Source organism: Marmota marmota, unplaced genomic scaffold (genome assembly GCF_001458135.2).
Source record: "Marmota marmota marmota unplaced genomic scaffold, marMar, whole genome shotgun sequence".
In the NCBI taxonomy this organism is placed as follows: Eukaryota; Metazoa; Chordata; class Mammalia; order Rodentia; family Sciuridae; genus Marmota; species Marmota marmota.
Window position 1 is genome coordinate 71,466,337 of NW_026000026.1, and position 14,378 is coordinate 71,480,714.

The window sequence follows — 14,378 nt, forward strand, 5'->3', positions numbered from 1 at the left end:
GAACTTAAGTTTTTTGTTGTTGTTTTTGTTTTTCTGTCCCGCTAAGGTCCTAGAAAAATAAGTTTCCAAAATGGGGCCAGAATGCAGCTCTAATCACAGTAGGGACCCTCAAGCTGTCCTGATTCCATGTGATAAAGTTTCAATTTATACTTGCCTCCTTCAAGGGACTGTCGCCATCCCCACCTCCTCCTGCTGGGCATAAGCCCCTCCTTCAGCAGTCTGTTTACCCAGTTGCCCAGGGAAAGGGTTTGAGCCATATTGAGATCCATCTAGCACTACTTACCCAGTGTCAGGCACTGAGTCAGCCCTGCATAAATGTATGTTTGGGTAAATAGGGTAAATATCACTCACAAGAGCTCATTAGCTTACTTTACCATTGGTTCTCAGGACTGGAAATTCTATAGAGGTAATTTAGGTTGGGCTGGCTTCAGTCTTTGATTTATGAGCTGTTATAAAGTCATCTGGAATCCCATTTCTTTTCTTCTTTTTGCTCTGCCTTTCTGAAGTGCCCACTTCATCTTAAGGCTGACAGATTGGTTGTCAGCAATTTTGTAGGCCCTATCTTTCCTAGACTTTGCGTGTGCCTGTGTTAAGGGGAAGGGAATATGGGTGGGAATGTGAAGAGAGGTTTTTACAGACTGAACCACTTCAGAACCAGTCTCAGTGGCCAGGGGATGCCATTTGTGATTGGGTTGATCCTGTATTCCTTGAATCCGTTGTAATGAAAGAGGGGGAGATAATGCCCTGTGTTGGCTTAGACAAGATGGGCTCATCCTAGAACTAAGATGAGATGAGCTTTCCCTCAACTGGAAAGCTGACTATTAGGGAGAACATGGATGTTGTATGGGAAACCAGAAAATTCCACTGTTACTTTAATCCAGATTTTCTAGGCAACATTACTTAGGGATCAATCTGTCCTTCATATGAAGTTGCTGAATTTACTGATTGAATGTTATAAAAAAGAATTAGTAGTGAAATTATTAAATCTTGAGTATGAGACTCTTGCTTTTTAGTCAGGGATAGGACACATTCAAAAAGTTAAATATCAATATAGGAGTTAGGTAACAGTATAGGCAGCAGTATGACAGGCATCCTGCTGTTTAAGTGAGTCATGTGTAGAAAGTATACTTAATTTTTTTCCCAGTAATGGTTTGTCTGCTTTTAGTCTGAAAGTCATTGCGCCATGCTCTGTGGAGATTACAGAAGGACGGAAACGAGATGTTGACCCTCAGAGCTTTTAAGTACAGTCAAGAGAACCTTTAATGAACTTGGGGGCTGGGAAGCATAGCCTGCCTCACAGAAGCAAACCTGGAGGACAGGAACCTGTAAACATAAGTGAGGGTTCCTGATGAGCTCTCCAGAGCCCTGGAAGCCTGCATGGTCAAAGGAGGTGCTCAGCATTCTCCATAGGCAGCTCTGTGCAGCTGCTCAGAGAAGTGGGTCTGAGAAGAGTGCACAGATCAACCCGTTGCCCCAGCGCAGGGCCAGTTCACAGTCTTGGTTGATCACTGCTGGCCATGCTCCTTGACAGGAGACCCCAATGTGACCCAACCCTATTTACTGGAGAGTTTCTAATAGGGGTCAGTTTCTATGAATCTGATTCATAGTGCTATTAGAGTTTCTACCACCTTAAACTTATCTAGCCACATTCTGGACATTTCAAGGAATTTAAAAAATATCTTGTTATTCATCAACACATTTATTTAGGGACCTGCCTTGTGGCGACACTGCACAAGTCTCTTTTTTTTGGCGGGGTGGGGTGTGAATGTGTGTGTGTGTGTGTGTGTAGGGAGCACTGGGGGTTGAACCCAGGGGTGCTTTACCACTGAGCTGTATATCTACTTTTTTTAACTTTTTATTTTGAGACAGGGTCTCACTTAGTTAATGAGGTTGGCCTGGAACTTGGATCCTCCTGTCTCAGACTCCTGAGAATGTGCAACATGCAACATGGTAGTAATCTAAAATTGACTTGATCCCTCCTTTCATAACCTACAATCTAGTAGAGGAGACAGACAAAAGACAAATAAACAGAGACATAATTCCCAATTGTGATAATGAGAAGGAAACAAAATGGGCAAAACTAGGGATTTGCGAGAATTTTGAGACAACTTTAAGGCATTTTGTAAAGGATCACATAATTTGGGATTTTTTTCCCCTAATAATTTCCATAGGTTAAATGCAAATAATTTCTACTCTTTTTGTCTCTTAGGTGCACTTTGAAACTCCCTGATGAATCCAGGGAACCCTCCACCATATCCAGGCCCAGGTCCGTCGGCCCCGTATCCACCTTATCCACCTTATCCACCACAACCAATGGGGCCTTCGGCAGGGCCCTACCCACCTCAGCAGGGGTACCCCTACCCAGGATATCCACAGTATGGCTGGCAGGGTGGGCCTCAGGAGCCTCCTAAGACCACAGGTGAGTGACTGTGAATATGTGGTGTGCATGTATGTAGTGCCACATCACCAAAGAAAATGATTGCATATTTTCTTTGTCAGAGAAGAAACTGGCCTTTGTGACATGTGGTTGATGTTTGGTGGTGATGACTCAAGAGGCCCAGCTCAATTCTTCTTCCTTAATGTCCCTTGTCCCCTCTTAGGGCTGATGACTTTCTGGCCAACATGTTCTCAGGGTCATCTCCTGGAGCACTGGTGTGGGGAAATACCAGTTGTGTTTTTGCTGTAGCCAGTTTTGCTTTTTAGTTTAGCCTGTTCAGCTATTTTATCTGTCAGTGTGTTGACCTTCAAGTCATCCTCTTGCCCTGCTGTTGGGGTTGGTATTCTTTACTAAATTTTTTCATAATTCTGTTTAACCTGCTAGTTGAATTTGCAGCCATCTTCTGAGTCCTCCTCGTGTGCTTAGAACAGTGCTACTCAAAGCTCAGTCTTCAGACAAATGCCAGTCCACAAACAGTGAACACTATTGGACTCTAATGAGAAATACAGAAAGTGAGAGTAAACATTTAGAAACTTTTAGAGCATTTTGATATTCCTGTGACATTCAAGCGTGTAATCTTGCGTTTTACAAAACGTCAGTCAGAGAAAGATTAAAAACAAAACATCTTGAGAAGCATTGTGCTAGATGTCTTGGGACAACTTCATAACTCTTTGGTTTGCAGAATAGCTGTTCTCTTATAGTTTTTTCAACTTTCTAAACCAGCTAATTCTTACAGATGCTTATTATGTGCCAAGTGGTCTCTCAGAAGCCATATATATATAAACATTTAATCTTTGCAACAACCTTGTGAACTTATTCCCATTTTACAATGAAGTAATTGAAGTATAGAGTACAGTAATGATTTGTCCAAGGTCATGCAGCTAGAAACAGCACATCCTAGATTAAGATCCTGATAGTTTGACTTAAACAATCTGAACCTATAATTTATTGCTGCATGTTAGTCCCTCTCCTGCCTTTTCTGAGCTGATTCAGTCATCTGAATTTAGGGCCTTAGGCTTCCTCTGAGAGATTTTCCCACAATTTAATTTCTTACTAATCAAAAGCAATAACAGAATTGATGGTTTATTTTATACTGGGATTTGAGGATTCTTTAGAGTAGGTGGACTCCCTGGAAGAAAAATATATTTAATAGGAATTTTTAAATCAATATGGGAAAGATGTATACTGTCAAATCATAAGCTCTGTTAAGATTGAATAGAGTATTTGAAAGCCTTTAAACAATTTAGTTTATTTTCAAGGAGATCTATTTGGTTGTAAGAGCTTTTATAGTGCATGCTTAGAAAAGTGCAGAAGTATAACTAGTGAAATCAGAGTAGTTAGCATTCAGGTTTGTCACCTCAGGGGGAGATTGTCTGAAAAGAAACCTCATGAACAAAAACAGACCAAAAAGACCCCATACTATAAGTGAATTTGTGTGGAATTTAAGAACAGGCAAAAACCATCTTTGGTGATAGAGACCAGAATAGTGGTTACCTCCTATTGTTGAGTGGGGGAGAGAGAACTAGAGTGAGTAGGATGTTAGACATGGTTCATGTCTTAATTTAGATAGAATCACTCTTCAAAATGTACATTTGGGATTTTTTCACTTTCCTATGTATTATACATCAGTGAAAAAAAGGTATAGCATTTGGGTCATCCAACAGACTGAGCCCAGTATGAACCTCATGGTATGTCTTTCACCCATAGTCCTCCTGGTCTTTCTGTCCATTTCCAGGCCAGTTTTGCTTATACCACTCTCTAATATGCATTTGATGAGTTTGGAACTTTATTGAGTTTGTCTAGAACCTTCCTAGGTTTGAACTTTATGCAGAAAATACTCAGATTTGATCCTCCTTCTTACATCTGGTATAATTAAGTATTGATATATTTTTTTTTAATTTATAATTGCAGATAATGCCAAGTGGTCAGGTTATTTCATCTGGGGTCCAGGTTCTATGAATTGGACCTTTTGAAGGTCTAGGCTCATCAACGGATGAACCCTTTGGGGGCCCATTTCATTCTTTGCTCTTGGTATTGTTTCTGGAATTTCTAATCAGAATTGTGTTCTCTTTCTGTGTATCTGAGCCTTATGAAAATTTAAATTTTTTCTTTCCTACTGGGTTGATTTTAGATTTTTCTACTACAACAAATTCTCTCTGCTGAAATTCAAGTGTACACACTTGAATGTCTAGTCATTCTGTTAATGACTAGATAGGTAGAAAAGGTTTCTTTTTCAAAGGAGAAAAGATATCTTTCAGCCATTCTTTTTTGTTGTTGTTCTTTCTAGACATACCTAACAGTAGAGAGTATTTTGACATTATACTTACATGGAGTATAACTTATTCTAATTAGGACCCCATCCTTGTGGTTTTACATGATGTGTAGTTTCACTGGTTGTGTATTCATATATGAACATAGGAAAGTTATGTCTGATTCATTCCACTGTCTTTCCTATTCCCATCCTCCTTCCATTCTCTTCATTCCCCTTTGTCTAATCCACTGAACTTCTGTTCTTCCCCATCCCACCTCCCCTTGTGTATTAGCATCTACGTATCAGAGAGAACATTCAAAACCAACATTCTTTGTTTTTTTTTTTGGGGGGGGGGCGGGATTGGCTTTTTTCATTTATCATGAAAGTCACCCGATCCATCCATTTACCTGCAAAAGTCATAATGTCATTCTTTTTTATTCCTCCAGCCATTCTTTTTTTGTGTGTGTGTGTGTGGGGGTGGGTACCAGGGATTGAATTCTGGGGCACTTTACCATTGAGCCACATCCTCAGCCCTTTTTTGTATTTTATTTAGAAACAGGGTCTCACTGAGTTGCTTAGGGCCTCACTAAATTGCTGAGGCTGGCTTTGAACTTGTGATCCTCCTATCTCAGTGTCCCAAACCACTGGGATTACAGGCATGCACCACCTTGCCCAGCCCCCCTAGCCATTCTTAAATGATATCTGGTACCTAGTGAGGTCTTAACAAATGTGTGATGTATGGCTGGGTTGGTGAAATAGATGGCTAATCTAAGCAGAACCTTCTTCCTCATCTGTTTATCATGCAGATTTTGTTTTTCAGATTTTAACTATAACAACAATCCCCTTTTATTTGTCTCAAGAAACCAGCCCTTTGGAAACTGTGACTGGAAGCAGCAGCTGCTTGTGGGAATAGGCTTCCCAGAGGACACACTTGTAGGTTATGTCAAGGATCTCTTGGATGTTTTTTAGTCATGATAATTACAACAACTAGTATTTCTTGAGCACAGTGCTTGATGTTAGCCTCATGTAATCTTCACAACTCTGTAGCATCAGTCCCAGGTAACAGGTAGAATCTGAGGCTCACAGAGGCCATGTTTCAGTTATGAATTGTATAGCACATCACTCCAAAACTCAGAGGCTTAAAATAACAATGATTTGATTATTTCTCATGATTCTGGGAGTTGAGGAAGTTCTGCTTCGTGTGCTCTCTCCTGGGATCACTTGTGTGACTTAATTCAGCTGTCAGCCTGGCTGCAGCTGGGATATCCAAGATGGCCCCCTTCACATGATGGGGGTACTGGTTTGCCTCCGGGAGGCCTCCCTCTATGCACAGTCTCTCATCATTGGTGGACTAGTCGAGTTGCTTTATATGGCAACTAGGTTCCAAGAAGGGTGAAGGTGGAAGCTGCCAGGCTTTGATAGCTAGACCCAGCACTGGCACAGCATCACATACCCTGTATTCCAGGGTTCAAAGCAAGTCACAAGGCCAGCCAGAGCCAGCAGGAGGGGAAAGAGATACCATGCCCCCTTCCCCTTTTTTGGGTAGTGACTTTCCTAAAAAATAATTCACCCATTTAAAGTATTCAATCCAGGCTAGGGATTGTATACTAGGGTGCTAGCCTAGCATGTACAAGGCCCTGGGTTCAAACCCAGCACCACCAAAAAAAAAAAAAAAAAAGTTTATAAAATATACAATCCAGGGGCTGGGGTTGTGGCTCAGCGGTAGAGTGCTCACCTAACACGTGCAATGCCCTGGGTTCTATCCTAAGCACCACATAAAATAAATAAATAAAATAAAGATTTTGTGTCCAACTACAACTAAAAAAAATTTTTTAAAAATATACAATCCAGTGTAAGTTTATAAAGTATACAACTTAGAATATCCACAGAATTTTCCCACCATCAGTGCTATAATCCCACAGTGTTTTCATCACGTTTAAAAGAAACCCTGTACTCTTTCCAACTCTCTTCCTCCATTAATTCACTTTCTACATATGGATTTGCTTGTTCTGAACATTTCCTATAAATGGAATTATATAGTATTTGGTCTTTTGTGACGGGCTTTTTTCTAAAACATTAGCTTAATGCTTTTAAGGTTTAGCCACGTTGGAACATGGATTAGTACTCCATTCCTTTCTCTTGCCAAATAACATTTCATCATATGGATATACCACATTTTATTTATTCATTCATTAGTTAATGGGCATTTGGGTTGTTTCTGCTTTTTGGCTGTTATGAATAATGGCTATTTACATCTGTTTAGAACAGACCCCTGGATTAAAGGAGCAGAATGTGTGCACAGGGCGAGAAGAATTAATTGTGACCATCTATGCAGACAGTCCATTTCATTCTTCCCTTTCAACAATTCATGTTGCTCTCCATGTGCAAAATATATCCACCCCCAAGACCAGCAGTTATCTCATCTAATAACTACATCAGCTTAAAATCCATCATTTAAGCAGTGTATATGTAGATCAGGCCCCTAGCCGGCCATGCTGCTGTGTGCGCCTTGCCCTGTTCCTTTATTCCCCACCCCTTATCCCCACTCTGCCCCCACCCTTCCCTACACATCTCTGGAGGTCAAAATAAAATATCACCTCCACCTGGCCACCATGGCTTCAGTGGTATCGTGCACAGGCTTCTTTCAGAGCACCTCCTCCCTCTCCTAATTCAGTTAGTTTCCATTTTATGTCCAGTTTTGCTCCTTAGTGTCTGGATTCAATCAGCTGAGTTGTAGTTTAGGCTTTTCCTATATGTTTTAGTCAGGACTATGAAGGCTGCAACTGATAGAACCTCAGCCTTAAATATCAACCAGCTGCAGAGAATCACCAACACCTAAGTAAAGAAAGACTCCAAGATGAAAGATGGTGATCCAAACAGACAGGAAAAGGGACTCTGAAGAAGCAGATGCTGCAAGGAGTTGAAACCCTCCCACACAATATTGGGGCAGGAATTATCCAATATTCTCAAGATGTATAGGAAGATAAGTCTTAATGACATAAGGGCAGAAATGTATAGAAGCAAACTCAGGAAACAGAAGCAAAAGCACTTAGCCAAGAAGAATGTGAAACTGACCTCAGCCTAAGGATTAAATCCAAAAGACCCATTTGGTAGCCAGATATTGCCAAACCTGAATCTAAGGCTTTTGAGACTGATAGAAATTTGTTGTGTGTTTTGATTATCTATTGGTATGTCACAGACCATCTCAAATAGAGGCTCTGTAATTTGGACAGGGCAGGAAAAATCTCTTCTGTGTGTGACATCTACTGGGGCAGGAACATAGACAATGGTAACCAGTGTGCAGGGTTGGGTACATGCCCTTTCTGTCCTGCACTATCATTCTTAAACTTTACTACTGGCTTTTTTTTTTAATATTTATTTTTTTTAGGTGTAGATGGATACAACACAATGCCTTTATTTTTTTTATGTGGTGCTGAGGGGTCCTGCCCATGCTAGGTGAGCGCTCTACCGCTGAGCCACAATCCCAGCCGCCTACTGGCTTTTTATCATGTCCTAAGGGGTGCTATTGAGTTGACTTACACCTGCAATGCAGAGAAAAGCCATTTGGTTTGGCAGCTGCCTCAGAAAGCAGAGGGAGGGAACACAATGGGAGGTCCCAGAAGGTTCTGTCCCGAAATGCTGTTATTCCTGCATGTGTCTTAACCAGTCTTGGCCTTTCTACTCTCATGGTTTTTTTTTTTGTTTGTTTGTTTTTTTTTAAATCTTTCTTCCCTTGAAGGTTTGGTTCAGTTCAGTTTTGTTCTGTTCACTGTTTCAGTGGAATCTTTTACTTCTGACTTTATGTATTTACTTTAGTACGAGGATTGAACTCAGGTGCACTACCACTGAGCTACATCCCAAGCACTGTCCCCCACTGTTTTCCTTTTTTTATCCCCAGCCCTTTTTATTTTTTAAATGTTGAGATAGGGTCTCACAAAGTTGCCCAGGCTGGCCTTGAACTGGTGATACTCCTGCCTCAGCCTCCTAAGTAGTTGGAATGACAGGTGTGCATCACCCCACCTGACTTCTGATTCATTTTAACAAAAAGTTGTCTCAGTTCCAAAAAAGAAAAAAAAAAAGTGTCTAGTATCTGACATCTCAGCTAAGATGGTTTGACTACCTGGGCTGGATGTCTCTCCCTCCACGGGGCTTCTCAGTGCTGCTCTATGGATCTGTCTCAGGGTGTTGAACCTCGTTTGTGTTAGAGCATAAGAATGGAAGCTGCCAGACTGTCTTTAAAAAAATAAAAACTCAGTGTTTTAATTTTGAGACAATTTCAAACATGCAAAAAAAAAAATGATTCTGTATCCCATGTACCCACATTTCCTCAAGTCTTACATAAACACAATACAGGGATCTGTCAGATTTTCTTACCCCTTAGGCTCAGAGATCTCAGAATGTCATTTCTATCTCACTCTTTTGGTCAAAACAGCCACAGCTTTGTCTGGCCTAGATTCTAGGGGAAGGGGAAATAGATTTCACCCCTTGAATGGGTGGGTGGGTAGAATCGCTTTGCAAAAATGGATGGGGAATGGAAAATCTCTAGAAACATTATCTCCACCCTCAGTGGTGACAGGTGAACTTAGGTTCAGTGAAGCATTGTAGTAACAGAACTACTTCTAGGTTCTTATGATGTGGCATACTAACAGGACTATTAAAAGTGAAAAAATTAAATGCTGTAGTATCTCTAGTCTTACATTAGAAAATAGCAATTTTGAAGGAAAGTTCTGTGAATTGGCTAGGGGGTCAAACAAGAAGAAGAGTTTTAATTCTATCACCAAATTAAAATGATCCTACTCAGATACCTCAGATCATCAGAAATGGAAAAATTCTCAGAAATCCATCCAGATTAATCACCCTTCTAACCCCATAGCAGACATCGCTAGTCCATTATGGCTCTTGCTGCCAGACATAAATGTGGTGGCCTCAGAGTCCTCCTTACCCAAACATTCTAAGCAGCCACTATGAATAGGTTTGAATTGTTAGAGAAGATGAACTCAGTCACCATTCCTTACTAAGCTAACCTCCTTTTTAGAGATATTCAAACTGAAGCCTGGAAACTTTGACTTGCCAGGGTCAGTGAGTCTTAACTAGAGTGGAAGGCTCCTCATTCCAAACTGAGCACATGTCCTCATTGTACCCTGCTTCTATGATCCAGTGCAGATTTGGCAGAGACTCTCTAACACCTACTGAAGAAGAATACTTTTTTCCAGCCCTTTTCCTCCCTTATCTGGTCAACCTGCCAAAAACCAAAATAAAACTACCTAGTAGTTAGCAAGACACCAGTTTCCTGGTAGACAGGGATAGAGTGTGATAGAGCTGGATTCAAATCCTTTTATTAAGCAAGCTCCTTAATCTCCCTGATCTTAATCTCCCCTCCCCTTGGAAGCTTCATGAAGGCAGAGTTTCCTTTGTCTTCAACTCTGTTTCCATGAATTCTAGAATATCTATCTATCTATCTATCTATCTATCTATCTATCTATCTATCTCAGTACTACACATATATATGTGTGTGTGTGTATTCTATATACACATATTTATGCACATATTCTATTTGTATATATATCATACATGTATGTACATATCATATATATATATATATATATAGTGTGTGTGTGTGTGTTATATATATATCCTCAGTATGTATTGAATGAATGAATATGTATTGAATAAATAAATAGTAATAAATTTTACTCTTTTGTGGTGGCTGTGATTCATGTTAGGTGGCCCTCCTAACTTTCCCTTTGAGGTCCTTCCATTGTTATTTAACTCTTTTGCGTCCACAGTTGAGGTTTTGCACATGTTCTTCTGGGTCAGAACTGTGATATCTGGCAACATACTAATTAAAATAAAATAAGCTCTATTTTAGCATCCCTTTGGGATCTCCCCATGGAGTTCCAAAGCCCAATTGGCTTTTGAACCAGGTTCCAAGCCAGAAGCTACCCAGTGACCCTATTACAATTATTTTTAATTGGAGGAAACAGAAGGGGAGTGTATCTTCTGGGCTATCAGGCCCTTGGCCAGGGAGCGTGATGTCAAGAGGCCTCTTTTAGCCCACAAGTCAGAGATTGTGGGGAGGTGATAGAGTGGCGTGTTTTGCTTTCTACACACTATTCTTGGTGTCTCACGTTGTGTTCTTTCATCAGTCAGTGTGTGGATAGAAGGGAAAGAAATTTCGTGGTCTGGCATCTCTGGCTAATTGGCCTGGGGTGTGGAATTACAGCTGGTTTGTGTGGGCCTTGTGTGCTTCTTTCATCAGCAGTTCCTGTCAGGCATCTGCACTCCCGGGAAGCCTTTCCAGCATAGACAAGCCTGGTCTCTACTTTCTTTGCCAGGTATCAGGTGACAGACCATCCCAGCAAGGACACTGCATAGGGCCACCAAAAGTCACATTGGCTTTGAAATTTAGGTAGGGTTTCTTCAGTTCTCTGGACTTCCTTTCTATAAAATTGGAATTATCCAACCATGGTAAAGAATAACTAAAGGAATACAGTTTATGACTCCTTAGTGGTTAATGAGGAAGAGTTAGTGCCCTCACAAACTTTTGAGCTTTTGCTTGTGGATGGAACCAGAAGCTCTCAGAGAAAGGAGGGGAAACCAATTACTAAGGGTCCCTCTTTATCTACCCTGAGGGTCCCCACTGGCCTGAGGCAAAGGGGATAGCTCCAAAGTCATCTCTCGTCTGTGACTAGAATTCTTCCTTCCGTTGATGTCCTGTACTGTGTAATTCTACCCAGACTCCCTAATTCCTCCTCATTTCACTCATTAGTGAAAGCCAACCCTTGAGGTGACCAGCAAGGGCCTATGTGAGCAGGCTGCTGCTGCCTTTCTGACACCTATCACCTGGCTACCTGCTCACTCTGCTCCTTCTCAGGCTGACCTGGGCACCAATCAGGTATACTCCTACCCCAGGGCCTTTGTGGTTGCCGTTCTTGTCCCTCAAGATTCCCACCTGGCTTCATGACCTCATTTTCTTTTGATTTTTGCTCAGCTGTTACATAGCGAGAGAGGCCCCCCAACACATCCCATCCCTCCCATGTATAGCACCCAAACAGGTTCCCTATGTCCTGTTCTTCTGCCCTTTTCCCTGCCTGACCTAATTTTGTGTGCTAGTTCCCTGGCTGCCTTTCTCTTCCCACAGGAACACAAGCTCCTTGAAGGCAGGGGCTTTCGTATGTTACATTTACTACCTGAATTCCAAGTATTTGTCGAGTGGCTGAGCCTTGCTCCCATGTCCTCTGGCATTTCTTTTTCAGGCCTCCCTGGGTTTCCTTTTCCTCCTCATGTCATCTCTATACATACTACTAAGATAGTGTCAAGAGTCAGGCCTGGTGCTGAGTAGCATGTCCTTTATCATTTAATTAGCATGACAGTTAAACCTCTAGAAAGTAATTTGCCCAAGGTCAGAGCCAGCTAGTGGCAGGGCCAGGCTGTACTGACATTCCCTGTGTGGCTCCACCTCTAGTGTGAGTCACCAGCTCCTTTGGGCTCTGCTCCATTGCTGCTTCCCCCTTCAGAACTTGACAAGGGCCAGGCTTGGTGTATCTTGTGCCCCTCTGGTAATTTGTCCTCCTCGGCTTCCTGGCTTATTTTGTTGCCTGCCTTCTTAGTGGCAGCTGTGACTCTTGTGCAAAATACTCCTCCATATGTTGATCCTTCATTTATATTTGTTCAATCCATTTCACCTTCCTCTCTCCTTTCACATCTATTGACACATGTTCTGGGACATTCTTTTGAATCTTCAAATGCTTGTGGTGTTTTTGTAGACTCCTATGGAAAGTGCCTTAAGGTCCCACAGTGTCTCTAAGGCTTTAGGTGGGCTTGTCAGAGGTGTGAGAAGCTCATGGTTTCTGGTCCAGCAAGTGGGGCTGGGCACATAGACCTTTTTCTAGGAGAAGGGAAAGATCACTCTGATGGTCACAAGGACCATTTTCTCTGGTTCCCCAACTAGAAAATAAAATAGTTTATGGGGTCCTCTGGCATTTGTGGATCTTGAAATGTGTTCTGACACCAACTTTGTTTTTCAGTCATCTTAAGGCCTTTCTTTTCCCTACCCCAGAGAAGATATGGAGTGTAGAGTTTGCTGCTCTTTGGCCCAGCCAGACTGCGGCACTTTGGTTTGGAGGGAAACCATTCCTGCTTCCTTTCTGTAGTGTCTTTTTAGGCTCCAGTTAGTTTGGAGGCATTTCCTCTGTCCTGGGCTCTATATGTACAACTTTAAAATTTAAGTATTTTTTATGCCCTCCTTATAATTTTTTATTGTTCTTAGAATAATGACCAGTATCCAGAGGCCTTGAGGCCCCTCAGGGTCTGACTCTGCTACAGGTTAGGTTTTAGCTCCTCCCATCATCAGACACCCTTCTCCCACATGGCCTTTGTAAATGCCATTTCCTCTGTATGAGCTGGAAATTTTTTACCCCCTATTGGCTCCATACAGGTAACCTCTATAAATCCTTCACATGTCACTAATGCATCAATACTATGGTGACACTGAGTGGTACCCCCCACCTCCCAGTCTGGATTGGGTTTTTTTGTTTGTTTGTTTATTCATTTTTTATTGTGCATTATAGTTGTACATATGGATGGGATTTGTTTTTACATATTCATACGTGCACACAAAATAATTTGGTAGATTGAGTTTCTGTCCTGCAGATTTATAATTTTCAGTTTTGACTCTAGTTTAGTTATAGAATTAAGTGCTTCTTGATATCTAAAACTCCACGATAGGAGACTTGTCTAATTGTACGGACCGATGGATTTCCCATTAGCTGTCAAGTTACTAAAGATGAAGAAGAGTTTAGAAGTAATGTAGGAGAGAGGACAATATGAGCCTGGAAAAAGTTTTTTCAGGTTGTTAAATCTGGGCTTGATTTTGCAGAACAGACTGCATTACTTTTCTCTCCTTCAAACTTACTCATTTTTTGGTTTGAGGTCTGAGCAGAAGATTCATTATGTAGCAGGGGCTGGACCCCTGGGTCAATACTGGCAGTCATAGACCTCTGAATAATCAAAATTGAGAGATGTAGCTCGATGACATCCTTACCTCTATCTACCAAGTTCCGGCCCTTACTCTTTCTCTACTCTATAAGCATAGTAATAACATTCATTGACTTTTTAAAAATTCCACTTATAATCCAGATACTCTATCATCTCATCATTTTCATGTTATTTCCTGGGAAGTTCTGGCTTACACACGTCATTTGTATCTGGCTGTCACTGAAGTGTAGAGATCATTGTATATTGTGTATCTGTATATTGTAGTTTGCAGCATCCTAGCCTCTAGACACTAAATGCCAGGAATATCTCCTCAGTTTTGACAACCAAAAATTTTTCCAGGCATTACCAAATGTCCCTTAGGGGCCGACATCACTCTCCTTTGAGAACCACTACCACAGAGTCTGAATAATTAAAAATTTAAGTGGGTCATTGCCTTTGAGCCCATTGAAGGAAAAAAGCTTTCCTAATTAGCTTCTTCAGCAACTGAAAAATACATGACTTTTTCTGGTGGCCTGCTGAGGGAGGTAGTTTTGGGAATTTGGAACTATAAAAAACTCCCTCTGACTGGACAGGCTTTGTTCCTGAGCCTCTTTACAGTCTGAGGCTGGAGCATCTGGTGTTCAGTAGCAATTCCTATGTTAAAACAAAGAAGTTTGAGACCAGTGATTCAAATCTTTTAATATTAAATATTAG

General features: G+C 41.3%; 1 long non-coding RNA gene across 1 annotated transcript in view; it reads left to right on the forward strand.

The window, feature by feature from the left end:
• Positions 1–2,295: 2,295 nt before the first annotated feature.
• LOC107141622 overlaps positions 2,296–14,378 on the forward strand; it is a 29,220-nt gene continuing 17,137 nt past the window's right edge. Inside the window, exon 1 of the long non-coding RNA XR_007350592.1 lies at positions 2,296–2,419. This is a non-coding gene — a long non-coding RNA (uncharacterized LOC107141622). The remainder of the gene's footprint in view (positions 2,420–14,378) is intronic.